This window comes from Stenella coeruleoalba, assembly GCF_951394435.1.
Source record: "Stenella coeruleoalba genome assembly, chromosome: 7".
Taxonomy (NCBI): Eukaryota; Metazoa; Chordata; class Mammalia; order Artiodactyla; family Delphinidae; genus Stenella; species Stenella coeruleoalba.
In genome coordinates this window covers 104,644,812-104,661,706 of record NC_137153.1, presented here as the reverse complement: position 1 = coordinate 104,661,706, position 16,895 = coordinate 104,644,812, and the positions used below count along the sequence as shown (strand labels likewise).

Below are 16,895 nucleotides of genomic sequence, written 5' to 3'. Positions count from 1 at the left end.
AAAGGACATTTCTTATGAGAAGCCTTTCCTCACTTCTTTGTCGTGCTGAGTTCCCTTTACTGTGTTCCTGTAGCATCCTGGATTTTATCTATTACTCACTACTCTGTCGTGTTGTTTATTTAATTGTATGTCTAACCACTTAGATTGAAATCTTCATGAACTTCTAGACTTTTTCTAGCAAGCTCACTATTATGTCTTCAAAACCAAGCAATGGGATTAACACATGGTAGTTGCACTATAATTATTTGTTAATTGCCTGAAAGATCTCAAAATTCCACTTAAGGGATAGGAGAATAATTGATGAAGTTCTGGAAAAGAAATAGAACAATGACAGAGCCATACAACCCTTCAGAGATTATCTGGTTCAACTGATCAGTTGCATTGCTGGGAAACTGAGACCCAGAGGAAAAAAATAGGACTGGTCGAATATGTTTCAACTAGGGCTCACTTCTTTCTTATCTCTTCTCACTAGCCAGAACTTTATAAAATTTGTACCTCCTTAAAGAGAAGACAAGAATTCTGTGTCCACACAGAAACTAAATTAAATCCAGGTGACAGAGAGGCTAAACACCTGTATTCTCCAGACTTCTCCACCTCAAGAGAGTATGAAGCGAGAGCACGTTGCTATTATGACCTGAAACTACCTAGCTTATCACTCCTTTGGACATGCAAGACCTCAGTTACCTTCCTTCCCCCCAAATCCCCATGTTATTTCTGAGTGTCATAGGTTGAGTGCCCCAAAAAGCAGACTAGCACTGGAGGCATGCAGGTGGTTTCTTGAGGAGTGCTTCAGGAACACCAGTAAAGGAGTGAGGGGAGCAGAACTGGATAGAGAGAGAAGTCAACTGCACCTTGGTAACATATGAGGAAGAAATGGAGCTCAGTTCTCTGGAAGTGGTCAGATATAGAGGGACAATCACCTCCCTTGGTATCACCTTCTATTTTTACTTATTTAACCAAATGTTCACAAGATTGTCCCAAATGACACTGCTTTGAAATAGATTCTTATAAATTAGTGAGGTTCTGGGAACAAAGGTGCCAAGGCTAAAATACATTGAATACTGTGTTGTAGGTCATACATGCATTGTCATTTATTCATCACCATAGATGTGTGGGGTTGATTCCATAAGATAGATATTAAATACCTCTAATTAGGTAAAGAAAATATTGAGGTTAACAAAGCCCATGAATTTTTCTAGAATCCCATGCATCCACCAAGTGGAGTAACTAAAAATTTGAATCTAGATATGTCTAATAGTACAAAAACCCATGGTTTTAACTGGAATCAGGGGCCAAAATGGTGAGGAGACCTGAAACCATGCTGTATAAGAAACAGAAAAATAACCAAGGAGTGGTTAACAAGGAGAGGTTCAGGCTTCTAAGAGAAGGGGAGTCATGATCAGCATTTTGAAGTCTTTGCAAGGCTGTCATCTGTGTAGAGAGATCTGTATTGAGAAGGACCAGGCCTGCAGCAAGGCAATTGAAGCTAATATTAGGATTGGCATCCTAATGATTGGAATTGTTGAAAAATGTGTCCGGAATGCCTGTGGGAGGAACAGTTACGTAATTATTAAGCCCTTGTTTTCATCACGGGCAACCTGACGGGGAACATATTATGGTCATCTGCTCAGTGAACTTATGGTTTGATAAGGGCCTCATTGCTGTAGACACTCTAGCTGGACACTATGTGGTGGCCCTGCTGGTAGAAGAACTAAGTATCCAGAGAGAGTAGTCAGTGTCAGCACTACCAAACTGTATTCTGCAAAGTCCAAGTGTTTCCCAGTCTGTCAGTAGGTGGCCGGAAGGAAAATGGCTCTGCAGTCAAATGAGTTTGGGAAACATTTAATTAAAATCAAATGCATGTCTTTTTTGCTAGATGCCTCAGAGCTTTGAACATGGGCATCATGGATCGCTAATATAGAAAGCACTGATTCATAAACTTACTTGATCAGGAAACCCCTTTCCCATGGAAACCTACTAATATCCAGTTGGGGTAACGCTGGTGAAGCGATGATCTCCGAAGTTCTGTCTCATCGTGAAATTCTGTAATTCCTCAAGCACTAAGTGAGTCAAGGAACTTAGAACTTAGTACTAATCTTGAAACGAAGTCACTGTGTTTTCTTAAACAATTTCCTTCCCCTTTCTGAGCCTCAGTATAGTGCCCCTGGCTGAAAAGAATTATTGCTGAGACTTTTCACCTCCAATATTTTGTGGTTTTATGGAGGCTTCAGGGCATCAAAGAGGAGTTTCACCTCGTTTACAGTTCTCCAGAGCCTGCCTTCATCTGACACTAGTGAGTTTCCAACCTGGTGGCTTTGAGTGAGTGTATATTGTTTTTTGGTTCCTGTTCTGCAGGAGAGCAGCTTGAGGATGGGAAGCCAAAAGGACCTCCCATTCTGAAGGTTTCCAAATTCGTTTTGCAGACCTCAGCGATTCAGAGGGTTTGAAGACACGGCAGAGATGTGCAGTTCTGCGGTTGACCCCTCTCAAACAGTACATAATTCTGAAAAACTTGGAGCTCCTCCATAAAGCCATATTTCAGTTGCACATTTTAGGCATGAGATTTCAGCCAAAAGCCATAATATAACACTGCCGAGGATCTTTTTTTTTTCTTGCAAAAATATGCATTTGGACAAAACTTAGGAACCTAAAATGACAGGAATCGAATGTACCTTCTGTGTTAACCAAAGTGCTGCAGATCAAATGTCAAATCATAGAAATGTAGAGATTTCCTAGTCCAAAGTCCTATCTAAGACTTGAATCTTCCCTATATCTCTGTGAGGTCATTGCTTAGCTTACTGATCACACTTATTACGAAAATGTGCAATTTCTGAGGCTGACCTAACAAAATCATACTTCTTACCATTAGGGCAGCCTCTCTTCTCTTAAAGTATGTCTTCTGTTATACCCATCTGTATTCCCTGCTCAGCATTCTGAGGATACAAGGGAAGAAAATCTGTTCTCTACTCTCTAAATTGACATTGAAGGTGAAAACATGATATACCATCTCTAAAAAGAGTTGCACTCTTTCAACATAAACATAACCTGTTCCTTCATTGGAAGTAATGTGAACAACCAAAATAAAGCACAGTCTTTGCATTCAGAAAGTCCTGCAGTTCTAAAACCTAGTCTTCTACCTGCACACTAATGACTTTGAACTCTCTAGTGTCCATGAGCTCCAGTTTCTTCACTTTTAAATAATAACTACATCACAGGATTGTCACGAGGAATAAATGAGGGGAAGCACAAGAAGCCTTCTCCATGGTGAGCAATCTTCTTCTTTTCCCCACTCTGTATTAGCTCTTCTTCTCTTTTTTGCAAACCTGACGTGATATGATTTGACTTCATACCCTTTTATCATGCAGGGCTTCTGGCTGTCTCCCAGAAAGCCCAGGGTCTGGAGGGAAACATAATTCTAGGTAAATTGCAGAGCTAAAGTCTTACCTCCACGATTTTGGCCATCGCACTTCTATTAAAGGAAACTACTCTGTAACATTAAAACATGTCATTTCTCTTCAGACACTGTAATGCAGACCAAAGAAAGAAGACCTTGAATATTTTTCAATCCAATATTAATATTGGTAAGAGCGCACTGGAGGAAGTGAAAGCAGCCAGTGTGCTTGGACAATAACTGATCTCCTTAAGGATTATTTTATTATTATGCACTCAGTGTTTTGAAATGCCAGTATCTGCAGATGCAGTATGATTACACTGCCTTTTTCATTTCAATTATTCTTTAAGAACGGTGATCATTTTTCATTATGAAGGAAAAACTTGTATGGTCTGGACAAAGATAACGGAACAAAACAACAAAACATCATCTCTCTGTGAGGTCTGACGTCAGATTTAATCGTGCTGGAGCAATGCAGGTTCACTGAACTGGGATGCAGGGGCCTGCGTCTGGCCCTCTCTCTGCCTTGAGTTGACATGTGGCTTTGGGAAACCAAAGTTTAGCCTTTTGTGATCCTCCGTGTCTCTCATCTGATCATTAAGGGGTAGGACTAGGTGATGTTTAAAGACAATTTTACCTCTTCATTTCCAGCGTTTATAATAGGAAAGAACTGAATCAGAGGAGCTACACTCAATGGCCAATCCAAGGAGCTTCCCATATAAGGGAGCAGAAAACACCCATTCGATCCTAGAGAAGCACTGAAACTGCAGGTGGGGGCTGGGTGCCAGGGAGGCAAAACTTACCTGTTTTCTGTTTTTTCTTTTTTTTTTTTTTTTTAACATCTTTATTGGAGTATAATTGCTTTACAATGGTGTGTTAGTTTCTGCCTTATAACAAAGTGAATCAGTTATACATATACATATATTCCCATATCTCTTCCCTCTTGCGTCTCCCTCCCTCCCACCCTCCCTATCCCAAAAGTTACCTGTTTTTAATCTGAGAGAGGAAAAAGCAAATTGCCCAAGATCTTTGCAAAACAAATTACCTGCCAATCAAAAACCAGAACGTCTGCTCTTGCCTCCCAGGACAGCTGTCTCTGTTCTACCCCTTTGCCCTTGGAAACCACTTAGACATGGGCTCCTGCATTTCTCTTGTCTCATCTGTCTACACTTCTGCATCAATACGGAGTAAAGATGTAGAAAATTCAGGCATGACATTCATAATATGTCATCTTAAGGTGTTATGCTGAAACAGGAAACAATGCTTTGAAATTTAGTTCTTACCTTCGATAACTTTTGTATTTGAAAATGTACCCCCTCTCTTAAAATTATTCTAGAACAATATGAAAATTCTCTCCCAGAACAAACTTTTTTGAACTGTGTGATATAAACTGCAGATCTATACTTTGAACTTCTCTTAAAAAACCTGTTTGATTAAAACTATGAAACAGTGTTGTGTAATGGAAGAAAACATAGGCGTAAAGGGGATTCAGGATTTGACTGTTGACTCTGAAGGATAGGAGTTCTGTGACCTTGAAGAAAAATTTCATCCAAATAAGCCTATTTCCTTATGTAGTAAGGATATAAAAAGCCTCAGTTTCCTTATGTAAAGAGATAAAATTCCCTTGTCACAGAGTTGTTTTAAGGCTTGAATTAGATGGGATATTAAAATTCCTTGCAGGGTGCCTGGCGTACACAGAATCTCAATAAATGCACAATAGGTATTGTAAGTGAGATTTGAACCAAAGCAAAATTGCATAAAACACTACTTCCCATGCCCTTCAGTGAGGCTTATTTAAACCATCTTTAGGTGGAGTTCCTAATCCCAAAGATGTATGTGAAAAAATGTTTCAATTACTTGAATATCACCAGTCTACAAATCAGATTCATCTATTCTTCCTACTTTAAAATTCTTTCATATGGTACACTTCAACTGCGTTATCAATTTTGTATTTCCTCTTTTTTTCACCCATAAAAAGAAAATTGTAAAAACTTCACAGCTCAATGACATTAGATGAATTCTTTAAATTCACAAAATTGACATTCACGGAGAGTTGGTAAGGGGATGGTAAGATCCAATTCATATCGCTCAGTCCTTGGGCCAACAGGGAATAGGAAAGAGAAATATTCCTGGTACCCCTAAGTGTAAGTGAGTCAAAGCTATGTCAGTATTTAAGCAAAGATTGGAACATAAGCTTGCAACAGTGCAGTTGAACTGGTGGGTGGTGGCTTGCAACTTTCCGAGTCATCTGCCCAATGAGTGGGTTTTTCAAAGCAAAACATTCACTGTTTCTTTCCCCTTTAATGCCTGAAAGTTGCAAAAGGGTGAAAAAATAATAAAAATAGAGCTCCAGCTCTGTGTCAGGCTCCAAGCCAGGTTTTTTACAATCACCATCTCATTAAATCACCACAAGTAATCAGTCAGTTAGACATTTTGTTGCCCATTTTACAGATGAGAAAATGAGAGCTCAGCGAAAGGAAAGTCACTTTTTTCAGAATCTCATAGCTTGAAAATGTAAGTCTGCCTTAAGCTTAAAATGTTTCTAGTAAGATTTGAAATCATAATTCTCGGTTTTCTTGACTGGAATCCTGTTATTGAAGGTTTCGAGCCACGGAGGCCTGTAATTAGAGACTGATTTTACTGTCCATTTTGCTATTTTGTTGTCTCACGTGCCACCATTACCACGTCCCTGCTGTTGCTAACCCTTGAACCTTCTTCATGTCTTTGCTTAAATGTCACCTTCTCAACAAGGCCTACGTTGTCCACCACATGAAACCTGTAACAATTTTGCCAGCTTGCACAGCCCACATACCCTGGCTACATTGTCTTGGTTTCCCACAGGTCTTTTCAGTGTCTAACAAGAAATACATTTTATCTTTTATATTTATTGCTCCTTGTGTCTTCTAGAATACCAGCAACAGAAGAGCAGAGACCCATGTCTACTTCTGTTCACCAGTGTTTTCCACTCATTTACAACAGTGCTGAAAACATAGAAAGAGCTCAGTAATATTTGTTGTATGAATTCCTAATTAAGCATGTCGTTCTATCCATTCTTATCGTAGGTGGCTTCTGAATCCTGCTCAACACACCCTGAGGGTTAACCGCTACCATTGGATCTGAGTTGTAATTTTAGCTAAAATATAAATATTGTACCTTTGTTTCCTTTATGTAAAGTGAAAATGGAGGTGGTACCATTGACCACAAGCTGTCAGGAGGACTGAGTTAATGTACGTGAAGTACCTAGCACACCGCATGGTCTGTAGTGCCTGGCACTCAATTCTTTCTCACTGTTATTTTCTGGCTCTCATCTATCTGGCCTATAGCACATAAATCTACACAGTTCTAGCTAAAGCACATGTAAGAATCTGTATTACCGAGAGAGTCATCTTGATTTTCCAGACCTATTGCAACCCCTTTTAAAAAGCCTTCCATAATCTTTCAAGGCAGCATCATTTGTTTACGCATCTTGATGCCCATAGGGTCTAGTATCAATAAGACTTCCTGTCTTGTTTCCTGTCATCATTAGCTGCTTTATCTACAAGACACAAATTCTTCCAGGACAGGGTCTATGCCTTGTTACTTTCTTTACTTCAATTCCTCAGATGGCATCTGACATATAATACACATTTAGTACATACTTATTTTATGATTAACAGCGCTCTAGCATGTTGGTGCAGGACCTGAACATGGAAATTACTAAATTCAATCTCTATAGCACATAAAGAAATACTGAGGATCAGAGAAGGGAGATGAATTGAGGAAATCATCCAGCTAGTTTTTATCCAGATAAGCCTAGAGCCCAGTTTTACAAACTTGACGTCGTTTCTGGTATAACATTTTCACTTTTTGTTAGATATGCTTTGACATAATTCATTAACTTGCTTTTCAGTTTTCTGAAGTTAACTTTGAGGACACACCTCCATTAAAAGTGAAGTTTGCATGAGTACTTTCTTTTGGAAACAAATTCCAACTGGATAATTCTGCCTGAGAGGATCAGAATAAATAGTACACAGGATTGACAATTTATAACATCTAGCCTGGGACTGAACTGACTAACCTGTGGGGAAGGCTGAGTCACTAAATCTATCCTAGAATCAAAGAATTTAGAGTTGATTATGTGTGCTTAAGAGGAGAGACACTGTCTTCTTTGAATCTGTTTCTCCCCCAGATTACAGCCAGAGTCTTACATGTACCAGACCCTCATTACAGGTTTGCTGCCTCGAAATGCATCTGGTAGACACTCCCATGCAGCGTGGGAATCTCTACTCCTTGCTTAATTGCCCAGTGTTCACCCGACTTCAGCTTTCATACATCCAGTTACACTACTGACTGCCTCCGAAGAGTCATTGTAGGGCTATTAGCTGCAGTGAATTGAACTGAGGAATGTCTCATGATAACTTTGACCTACTGGCCAGAGTTCTCTTGTCTGGACCACAGAGCACATCACTTCCCCCGCTCTTCTGATGACCATCTGATATTTGGAAATGGTGACCACTGGCTCCCCCCTAGCACTCCCACCATGCACATACCAAAAGAAGTCATCTCTCCTCCAGGCAAAATGCCCTTCGGGCTTTGGCTATTTTCAATGGGTAGCAAACCAAAAATGTTTGGTCCCTTTCTTTTCTTTGATGGCAAAATCCCTTTGATTTACCATAAAAGATTGTTCTGGGGCTCCCAAAATGAAAGGGTGAGTTGACCAATAACAAGCATATCATTCACTGGTGTCTTTCAAAGACAATCTCATTCCACATCATTTAAGTGGTATGTGGGAAAGGAAAAGGAAAAGGAAATAGCATTTATGGAATGCCTGCTATGTGTTGGTCACATCACATTGATAGAGTCCTGGGGTCTTCACAACAATCCTTGGAAGTACATATTATTATACCTAATTTTATAGGTGAGAAAACTGAGACTCAGCGGTTTTAAGTAAACCAAACATCTAGAAAATGCTAGAGCTGGAATTTGAACCCAAGCCTGTAGAATTCCTCAGGTTGTTCTCCTGGCATTCTGCCCAGCTGTCTCCCGTCTCAGGGTCCACAACTGTGGTCAAAACTCTGCTTTTTTTTTTTTTACTTATTGTGAATACCTCCCACGAACCGTAAACAATGTGGTCTTCCAGTAAATCTAACGTAAATGTACTAAAAGGGTCACAGCTGGCCATGTTGAACGATGCATCTTGCCCAGTGGTCTGTGTCTGAACATGGTCCCAAAGGGCAGGACCATGTGATCATTGATTCTGTGCAGAAGCATAAGGGAAACCCCCAAACTAAAATGCTTACTCAACATTTTAAACTGAGTTGTCTCATGCAGTCTTCCTCTCTATGAATGATGTGACCATTGTCTTGTCACTCATCTTCAGCTACACTTCTTCCACACATCTAAACCCTCACTATTAATTTTGCCTGGAAAAGACTTCTCATATTTGCAGTCTTCTCTTCATCTCTATTGCAATTGTCCTTATTAAAACTGCCCTCCTCATTCATTTATCCTTACTGCTGTAGTCCCTCCTCCTTGGTCAACCTAGCTACAGTCATATACACTCTAGTCCATCCTGCAAAGTGCATCAAGAGAGAGATTTCAGGAAGAGATCTGAGTGTGTCACCTCCCTCTTCAAAAATCTTCAGTATTGTTGGGGGAGAACAGTCATATTTCCTTTCTCAGGAGACTTCAGTAAAGTAACACTTTTTGTCATTTACCCTAATTTTACTTTCTCCTTCTCATACAGGAGAAATAAGTAAATCAACTTCTGGGTGATAGAGTTTGGCCTACATTTCTTGACTGGGTGAAAGACCATGAAGATTTAGAATTTGCTCTTTCTTCTCTTTCTGCCATGGACCAGGGTGACACTTAGGATCACTGTGACTGAGGATATTCTAAGGTAAGAATGTATACTTTGTAGATTAGAGTTGTCTCTTATCCTGTGAGTTTCAGTCAGCAAGGGTATGTTTTGCTGCAGTAACAAAAGACTCCCAAATCTCAGTGACTTAAAACTACTGATGGTTTATGTCCATGGCAGGTGAGCAATAGCATATCTTCATGTCATCATTCCAGGACCCAGACTGATGGATTAGCTTCTGTTTGGACCACTGTTGGTCATCAGGGCAGAAGGAAAGAAAACATAGATACAATGAACCTCTCATTGGCTCTAATATCTTCCTCTCAGATATATCACTCCTGTTTATCCCACTGGACAACCAAGTCTTTTGATCACACCTGAGTTAAAAAGAATGGGATGTTGTATCCTGTCACAGTTGGGGTACCACAGAGACAAGCATGGAATATGAGTGAATAGTAACACAGAATACCACACCTGGAGCTCTCTCAAAATCTAGACTGGAGGGTTAATAGGAGAGCATTAGCAAGCCCATTTTGTCCCATACCTTCGCCAAGTCACCTAACAGTATTTAGTCATTAAAAAGAAAGCACTGGCATTTTGAGCTGTTGCTCAGAAAGGGGAAGTTATTTGCCTCATTCTGCAAAATTTGTGAACTTCAGAGTAACGATAAGAAGCTAAAGCTCTTTCCACTAAATAAGATTGTTTCTCAAGCTTCACTGCCCATGTCTGGCACAAAGTAGGTGGCTAGTACATGCCTGTAGAATTGAATCAAACTTATATGACCCACTGGTCAATCTCTCGCTGAAATGCATTTTTTTTTTTCCTGTTCAATAAACACACCTTCCACCTGTGTTTTATGGGCTAGGAAACTCCACCGCACGCTTAACACAGAACTTCCACAGTAAATAAATCCCCTGTGCTTCATCCAGCCAGTTCAGACACACATTTTGATTCCTATATTGGTGTCGTATCACCAGACCAAACAATAAATGAGAAACAGACAAATGTCTTAGGAACAGGAAAAGCCTCCACGTGCCACCCCTCATTCTTGGTTTAATGTTAATCCCAATTCCTTGCTTCTGGGCCAGAAATCTTCTCCCTCAATCCCCAATCCCTTCCCTCTCTGGAAGAAAGACTAGGTATTTGTTGAATTCATTTAGTGTGTTTTTCCTTCTCTTCAGTCGTCTTCCCTAGTAACATCTTCCATATGTCTGTGAGCCATTGTGTGGAAGATCTCTGCCCAGAGTCCTTATTTATTCTGAGCGGATTGGAATGGCAGCCGTAAGTCTGGTATTTCCCCACGTTTGACAGCTTCAATTACAGACTTTGGGTACATTTACCGTAATCCATTCATGTGGAATGGCTGTTGGTCCTCTCATAGTAGTTTGAAAATATAAATATTTACAAACCCCTAAGACAAAAGCTCTTACTGACAAGGTTTCTAAAGCGCAGCTCCAAGGACAGGAACCTTTCCACTTAAGAGTTTTCCACTGACAGAGTCTCAATTCTCCTGGGTCATGTGCACTCCATTTAATGCTAATGGAATCACAGTGAAATCACTGGAACTTATCTCTCTACGTGTCCAAAGAGGAAAGGGAACAGAGCACGAACATGGGGGACAGGTTTTCCCAGGAGGATACAGTTAGCTAGCTCCTTTAAGGCTAGCCAGAAATGAAGTCCCTGAAATTGAAGAGAGTGTCTGGTCCTATGGGAATTTCTCCTACTTGGTGCCTTCTCTGTTCCAGGCACACATACCATAATTTACTGATAACTCATAATCCATATCTTTGATGTAGAAATAAGGCTGTGAGAGATAAATGAGTTCATCCAGTGTCAACACCTAGCAAGTGGGGATTCCAGGGATTTGGCTGCAGACTTTGTCCTTTCAGATAAGACTGGAAGGAATAAGAGGGTATGATATGTAAGTTGTCTGAATGCAGAGGTAACAGGTAACACTGGAATAATCTACATTTCTGAACAAATTTCCCTTAGCTACAGTAGCCATGTTAGATCTCCTCTATTCATGCCAACTTCCTTTAGTTTATCAACATTTAACTCTCTCTATTCATCCTTTTTAAAGATCTCCATCTATATTAATTGTCACTTTGTTTCAGTTGTACATAAGGGAAATAAATAACAATACCTCAAAATAAGACAAAAGTTTAGCTCTCCTCTATTTTACAAATTTATTTATTTATTTTTGGCTGCATTGGGTCTTTGTTGCTGTGTGTGGGCTTTCTCTAGTTGCAGCGAGCGGGGGCTACTCTCCGTTGCAGTGCGCGGGCTTCTCATTGTGGTGGCTTCTCTTGTTGTGGAGCATGGGCTCTAGGTGCACAGGCTTCAGTAGTTGTGGCACGTGGACTCAGTAGTTGTGGTTCGCAGGCTCTAGAGCACAGGCTCAGTAGTTGTGGCACACGGGCTTAGTTGCTCTTTCCAGACCAGGGCTCCAACCCATGACCCCTGCATTGGCAGGCGGATTCTTAACCACTGTGCCACCAGGGAAGCCCAGCTCGCCTCTATCTTAAAGTGAGTTGTGGGTTGGAGGTCTGAATTTGGTATGGCGGCTCTATTTATGTCAGAGAACAGGATCCTTTTACCTCTCCTCTCCGACATCGCTTGAGTACGCAGCTCATTCCCATGGACCAAATTGGCTGCTGCGTTGGCACACATCAAATCTTTGCTCCAAGCATCAGGAAGGAAAAGGAAGGGCACATAGCTTCTCATTTAAGAAGACTTCCTGGAACAACCTTCTACACACTACTTCAGCTTACATATCTTTAGCCAGAACTTTATCCCGTGGTGGCACCCAATTACACAAGAGAAAATTGGATGGGAAAGGTAATCTTACAGGTGGATGGCTATGTGCTCAGCTGACAGTTGTGGCTGAATGCTGCTGGGACTGGGACTATGAAAACCGGCCCAGCTGACAGACATCGGGACCAAAACTAGAAATCCTAGCGTTTGCTCTAGAATTTTTGTCCTGGCTAAAGGAAACTTTAGCAGAATGGTTATTGGGAGGCAAGTAAAAGTCTTTGGCTCACTGTATTTCATATCTCAAAGTACTCCTACAGGGAGGTGGAAAGACTGCTGCCTTCAACATCAAACAAACTTGGGTTTCATCCTATCTCTCTCCGGATAAATGGTTAGCCAGGGATACAGATATAATTGAACTATTGGGTTGGCCAAAAAGTTCGTTCCGCTTTTTCCATGATTCCAGATGAACTTTAGGCCGACCCAATACTTGAAGAATGGAGTCAGATATGAAACCTCTTTCCATCTTCACACAAATCCTATGACAGTACATGGTGGATAGTAAGACAGCAGCATTTATGTATGTATGTATGTACTGATATGTACGGGTGTGTATGTATGTATATATTTATATGTATACATATGTTGGTAATCTAAGTGAGTCAAAGGGCATAAATGGTACAGTGCGCTAGAGAGTTAGAGTTCAAGGTCCTAAAGAACCAAAATGTCAGTGCACAAGACTCCAAAGAAAGTGAAAATGCTGAAGCGAAGGCTGAGTCAGTGTTTGCCCTACTCTAGACCCAGGATGTTATCTTGAGGCAGAAGAAAATGAGCTTGCAGATAAGCCCTTCATCTAGGGAAGGTAGAAAAGAAAGTAGAGTCTTTAGGACTTAGTGTTTTTAAAGTGTTCGTGTGAAAACAAGGCACAGAAATGGCCCCATCTGGGAAAATGAACTAGGTGTCCAATCTCTAACCACGGAGGCCAAAGCCGGTCAAGGAGACCAGCTCTGAGTCCTGGCAACAGAAGGTCCTGAGGGTGCCGGACAGGATGGAGGTAGATGACAAACAATTGAGGAACTGAAGTTTGGCCACATCCTGGAGAATCTGTGGTCAGTGATAGATTAATCAGCCTTGGCCTCACAGAGTTGTAATTGGAGTCATTTCCCACAAATGTCGCCAAGAAAACTGTAAAAGAAAAGAAGAGGACAGAAAGGAAGAGAAACCAAAATCATTCAGTGGGGCCCCAGTAGATTCCAGTACCAGAGCAGACAGAACGAAAGCCCGTGGGATTTTAACACTTTTTCTACTTGGATTCTGGAGTCAGAGTTGGATTCATATCCTAGCGCCACTACTTGCTAACTGCAGACACTTGGATAGTTCTACCCTGTCTCTGATCCTTATTTTGGGGATATTTAAAAAAGAATACTTGCCTCATAGGGTGGTCGTGTGCATTCTATGATATGAGATATCTGAAAGATCTTTGCAAGCTGCAAAACACAATATTCACGTGAGCATCTAATGCAGAGTAGTTCTATCATATCCTTCCTTCTAATTCTGACGGCTCTGTAACCAATAACTTTCTATACCGTGTCTTCATTCTAATGTGGCCAGTTTATATTTTGCACTTTTGGTGGGTTCATAACACTAACAGATTCTTTTCAGTTAGTGTAAGTCAAATCATGATGCCTTATAGCTTAGCTCCTTGTCTGTTGAACCGCTTTTGTGGAACGGGCTTATGAATGTTGGTCAAGGTGAAAACCAGCTTTCACAAGGTGACAATGAGGCAAAAACTATAAATTCTAACAATTATTCTACACTGTCTGTCTTAGAGAAAAAGGACTTTAGGAGACTCTGCCAAACTTGACTATAAAATGCCACAGTATTTCTGCACATGACTGCACACCTTACCAGTAACAAAGAGTGAGAACTCAGAAATCCTAATGCTGATTACATTTGAGTTTGGAATCAATAGGCCTTCCCTGTATTAGGGGAATATGATAATGTGTTAATGATTTTAAGGCATTAATTTGGTAATGAATGTGGTAAACAATTAAAAAGCATGCTAAACTTCAAAATGAAATTATAGATTGTATTTTAAAGTTGATATACCATTGAGTCAAAGTAACGTGTTTACGTTAAGTTCTTCTAATGATGTTCTTAAAGGTAACGTGGGTATATACCAAATCTAGTAATCTGCGATTTCTCTAATATTTAACCTCTCTTGTATGTCACCCAACTTTAGCTCAGAGAGAGAATGGTGACAATGTAATTTGAAGAAAGTATGGAATGGAAAGCTTTGAAATGGAGAGACTGGGCGCATGAGGAAAATAATATGCAAACTAAAAGATAAAAGTAATATTGGAGTTAAGTTTCAAGTCTAGGCTCTCTTATTAATTAGCTGCGTAACCTTGAGAAAGGTATATATCCTCTGTAAGTCTTAATTTTCTTATCCAAAAAATCGTATTCACAATACCCAGTTTTTAGTGCTATTAGGAAGAGTAAAAATGATAGGACATACCAAGAGCAGAGGGCCTCCCTTTGATTCTCTCTTCCGCCATATATTACCTGTGTGACCTCGGGAAAATTCTTCACATTTCTGTGCCTCAATGTTTTCATTTATAAAATGGTAAAAATATTAACATCCAAATTATTTGAATGGTGTGAGTATTAAGCATGTTAATATATATTAATTCTTAGTGGCTGGTACCTATTAAGAGCTAAACAAATGATGGTAAATAATGTGTGTAATTCAGCACCCGGCATATATTAAGAGCACAGTCAACTGTAAGTATTATATTAATTCAAGGATATGTTTTCTTTTATAATCACAACACAAAATGGAAAAATTAAACCCATTTCATAGATGAAAGACTAAGGTTTAGCAACCGGAATCTATTGGAATCCCACAAATACCTGGGACCATAACCTAACATTTTTTAAATTCCAAAATTAATTATCACTCCATATAAAGTATTTCAGAAGTCAGGCAGACCCTCTGGTTTCTCTAAGAACATACTATTTCCATTAGAGCTTTCTCACCCCAAATTTCAAGCCCCAAATTGAAAAGGCAAGTTACTGCTAGAAACTGACAGTTTGGAATTCATTCCACTTGTCTGAGTTCTTAAGTTTCATATATATGTATGTGGAAGTTAAATATATTTTCTTGAATGTGATTTATGAGGACTTTCTGACAAGGTTCAAGTGGATCACTCATGGTGTACCCCTAGACTGCATGCCGTAATCTAAATACTGGAAGGAAAGTTTAGGAACGCAATTCCCCAAACATTCTCACCATCTGTGAAATCACAGTACCTCGTATTTGAAACATTGGCCTCAATGATTCAACTTGCCTGAGAATTGAAATTGACTAAAGTTATTATAAGTTTGTGGCTTATCTGGTTTACATTAAATACCCAAAGAGAAACGAATACATCTATGGCGTCAGTGGAAGAGAGAAAAATGGTGTCAGGCTCCAGGCCCAGGGGAGGTGGCTCGTCTCAAGGAAAGACTTAAGTAGAATTACTTCCTTTCCTTCTGGGGGACAGAGACAGAAGTCAAATGACTAGGCAGGGAATGAGAGAAAAGTAAGACAAATCTCAGCTTAAAACACTGGCTGACTTTCATGGCCTCTGTTTTGGACTACCTTGATTTAATGGTGTTTTGCATTGTCCACTATTATGAGGGTTTCTTTGCAGATTACGGCACTCTTGGGGCTACAAATTTCAGTAGATCCTTATTGCCAACCAAAACCTTAATGTGCCTTGCAAGGAATCTGTTTCAATATACTTCAAGTGGCAGGTAATAGCACACTCAAGTCAAACTGGTTTAAACCATTAAGGGGATTTATTGGCTCATGTAACACAAAAGTCCAGAAATAGCACTGCTCTCATGTGAAGCTTAATCCATTGACTCAAAAAAACGTTAGGACACAGTTTTTCTCTCTCTTCATTTTTCAGTCTTGTTTTCTCAGCGCCAGATTTATTTTTTAAATTTTTTAAAATTTATTTTTCCTCTGGTCCCAAGATGGCTGTCAGAAGTTCCCAGAGCTTCAGGTTTCCTTGTTCACATCCATTGGGAAGAAAAGAGCATGATCCTATAATACACATTGAAGAAAAAGAGGTTTTCTTACATAAAGCCAGTAGAAGAGTCTTTTTTTAAACTCCCTGATTGGTGACATCTCTGAATCAATCGTTTTGAAAAAGGGAATGGGATACCCTGATAGGTTTAATCTAAACAGGACCTACCCCCATCAACTGGGAGTGGAGCTAATCCCATGAAATTTTCTTTCTTTTTTTTTTTTTAAATTTATTTATTTATTTTTGGTTGTGTTGGGTCTTCGTTGCTGCGTACGGGCTTTCTCTAGTTGCCGCGAGCAGGGGCTACTCTTCGTTGCAGTGTGCGGACTCTAGGTGCACAGGCTTCAGTAGTTGTGGCTCACAGGCTATGGAGCGCAGGCTCAGTAGTTGTGACGCACGGGCTTAGTTGCACCGCGGCGTGTGGGATCTTCCTGGACCGGGGATCAAACTTGTGTCCCCTGCATTGGCAGGCGCATTCTTAACCACTGCACCACCAGGGAAGTCCCCCATCAAATTTTCAAGGCTCAGAAATGTGGCGGTTGGTGGATTGGATACTTGAGAAGCAACCTGTTTCTTGAACTTCTGAATCAGCCTACTTTTCCATCCTCACTTCCCACTTCGGATTTTACTTTTCATGCATCCATGCCTACTGAACTATTTCTAGTTTGACAAACACGGCTTGATCTTTCTTCTTCTGCTCCATTCTACTTTCCTCCTGTAATGCCCCTCTCGTCATGTTTTCAAAATCATATCCATCCTTTAAGGTTCTGTTCAAACAGTGCCTCCTCCATGAAGCTCTTCCATATTATTCTCAGCTGGAGGGTCTCTCTCTATCATTCTT

The 16,895-nt window shown here is 40.2% G+C and overlaps 1 long non-coding RNA gene across 2 annotated transcripts in view; it reads left to right on the top strand.

Annotated features, from left to right (window-relative positions):
• The window catches only part of LOC307189274, a 205,999-nt gene that overhangs the window by 34,335 nt on the left and 154,769 nt on the right, over positions 1–16,895 (top strand). For both annotated transcript variants that reach the window (XR_013829129.1, XR_013829130.1), the window contains exon 3: positions 9,117–9,269. This is a non-coding gene — a long non-coding RNA (uncharacterized lncRNA). The remainder of the gene's footprint in view (positions 1–9,116; positions 9,270–16,895) is intronic.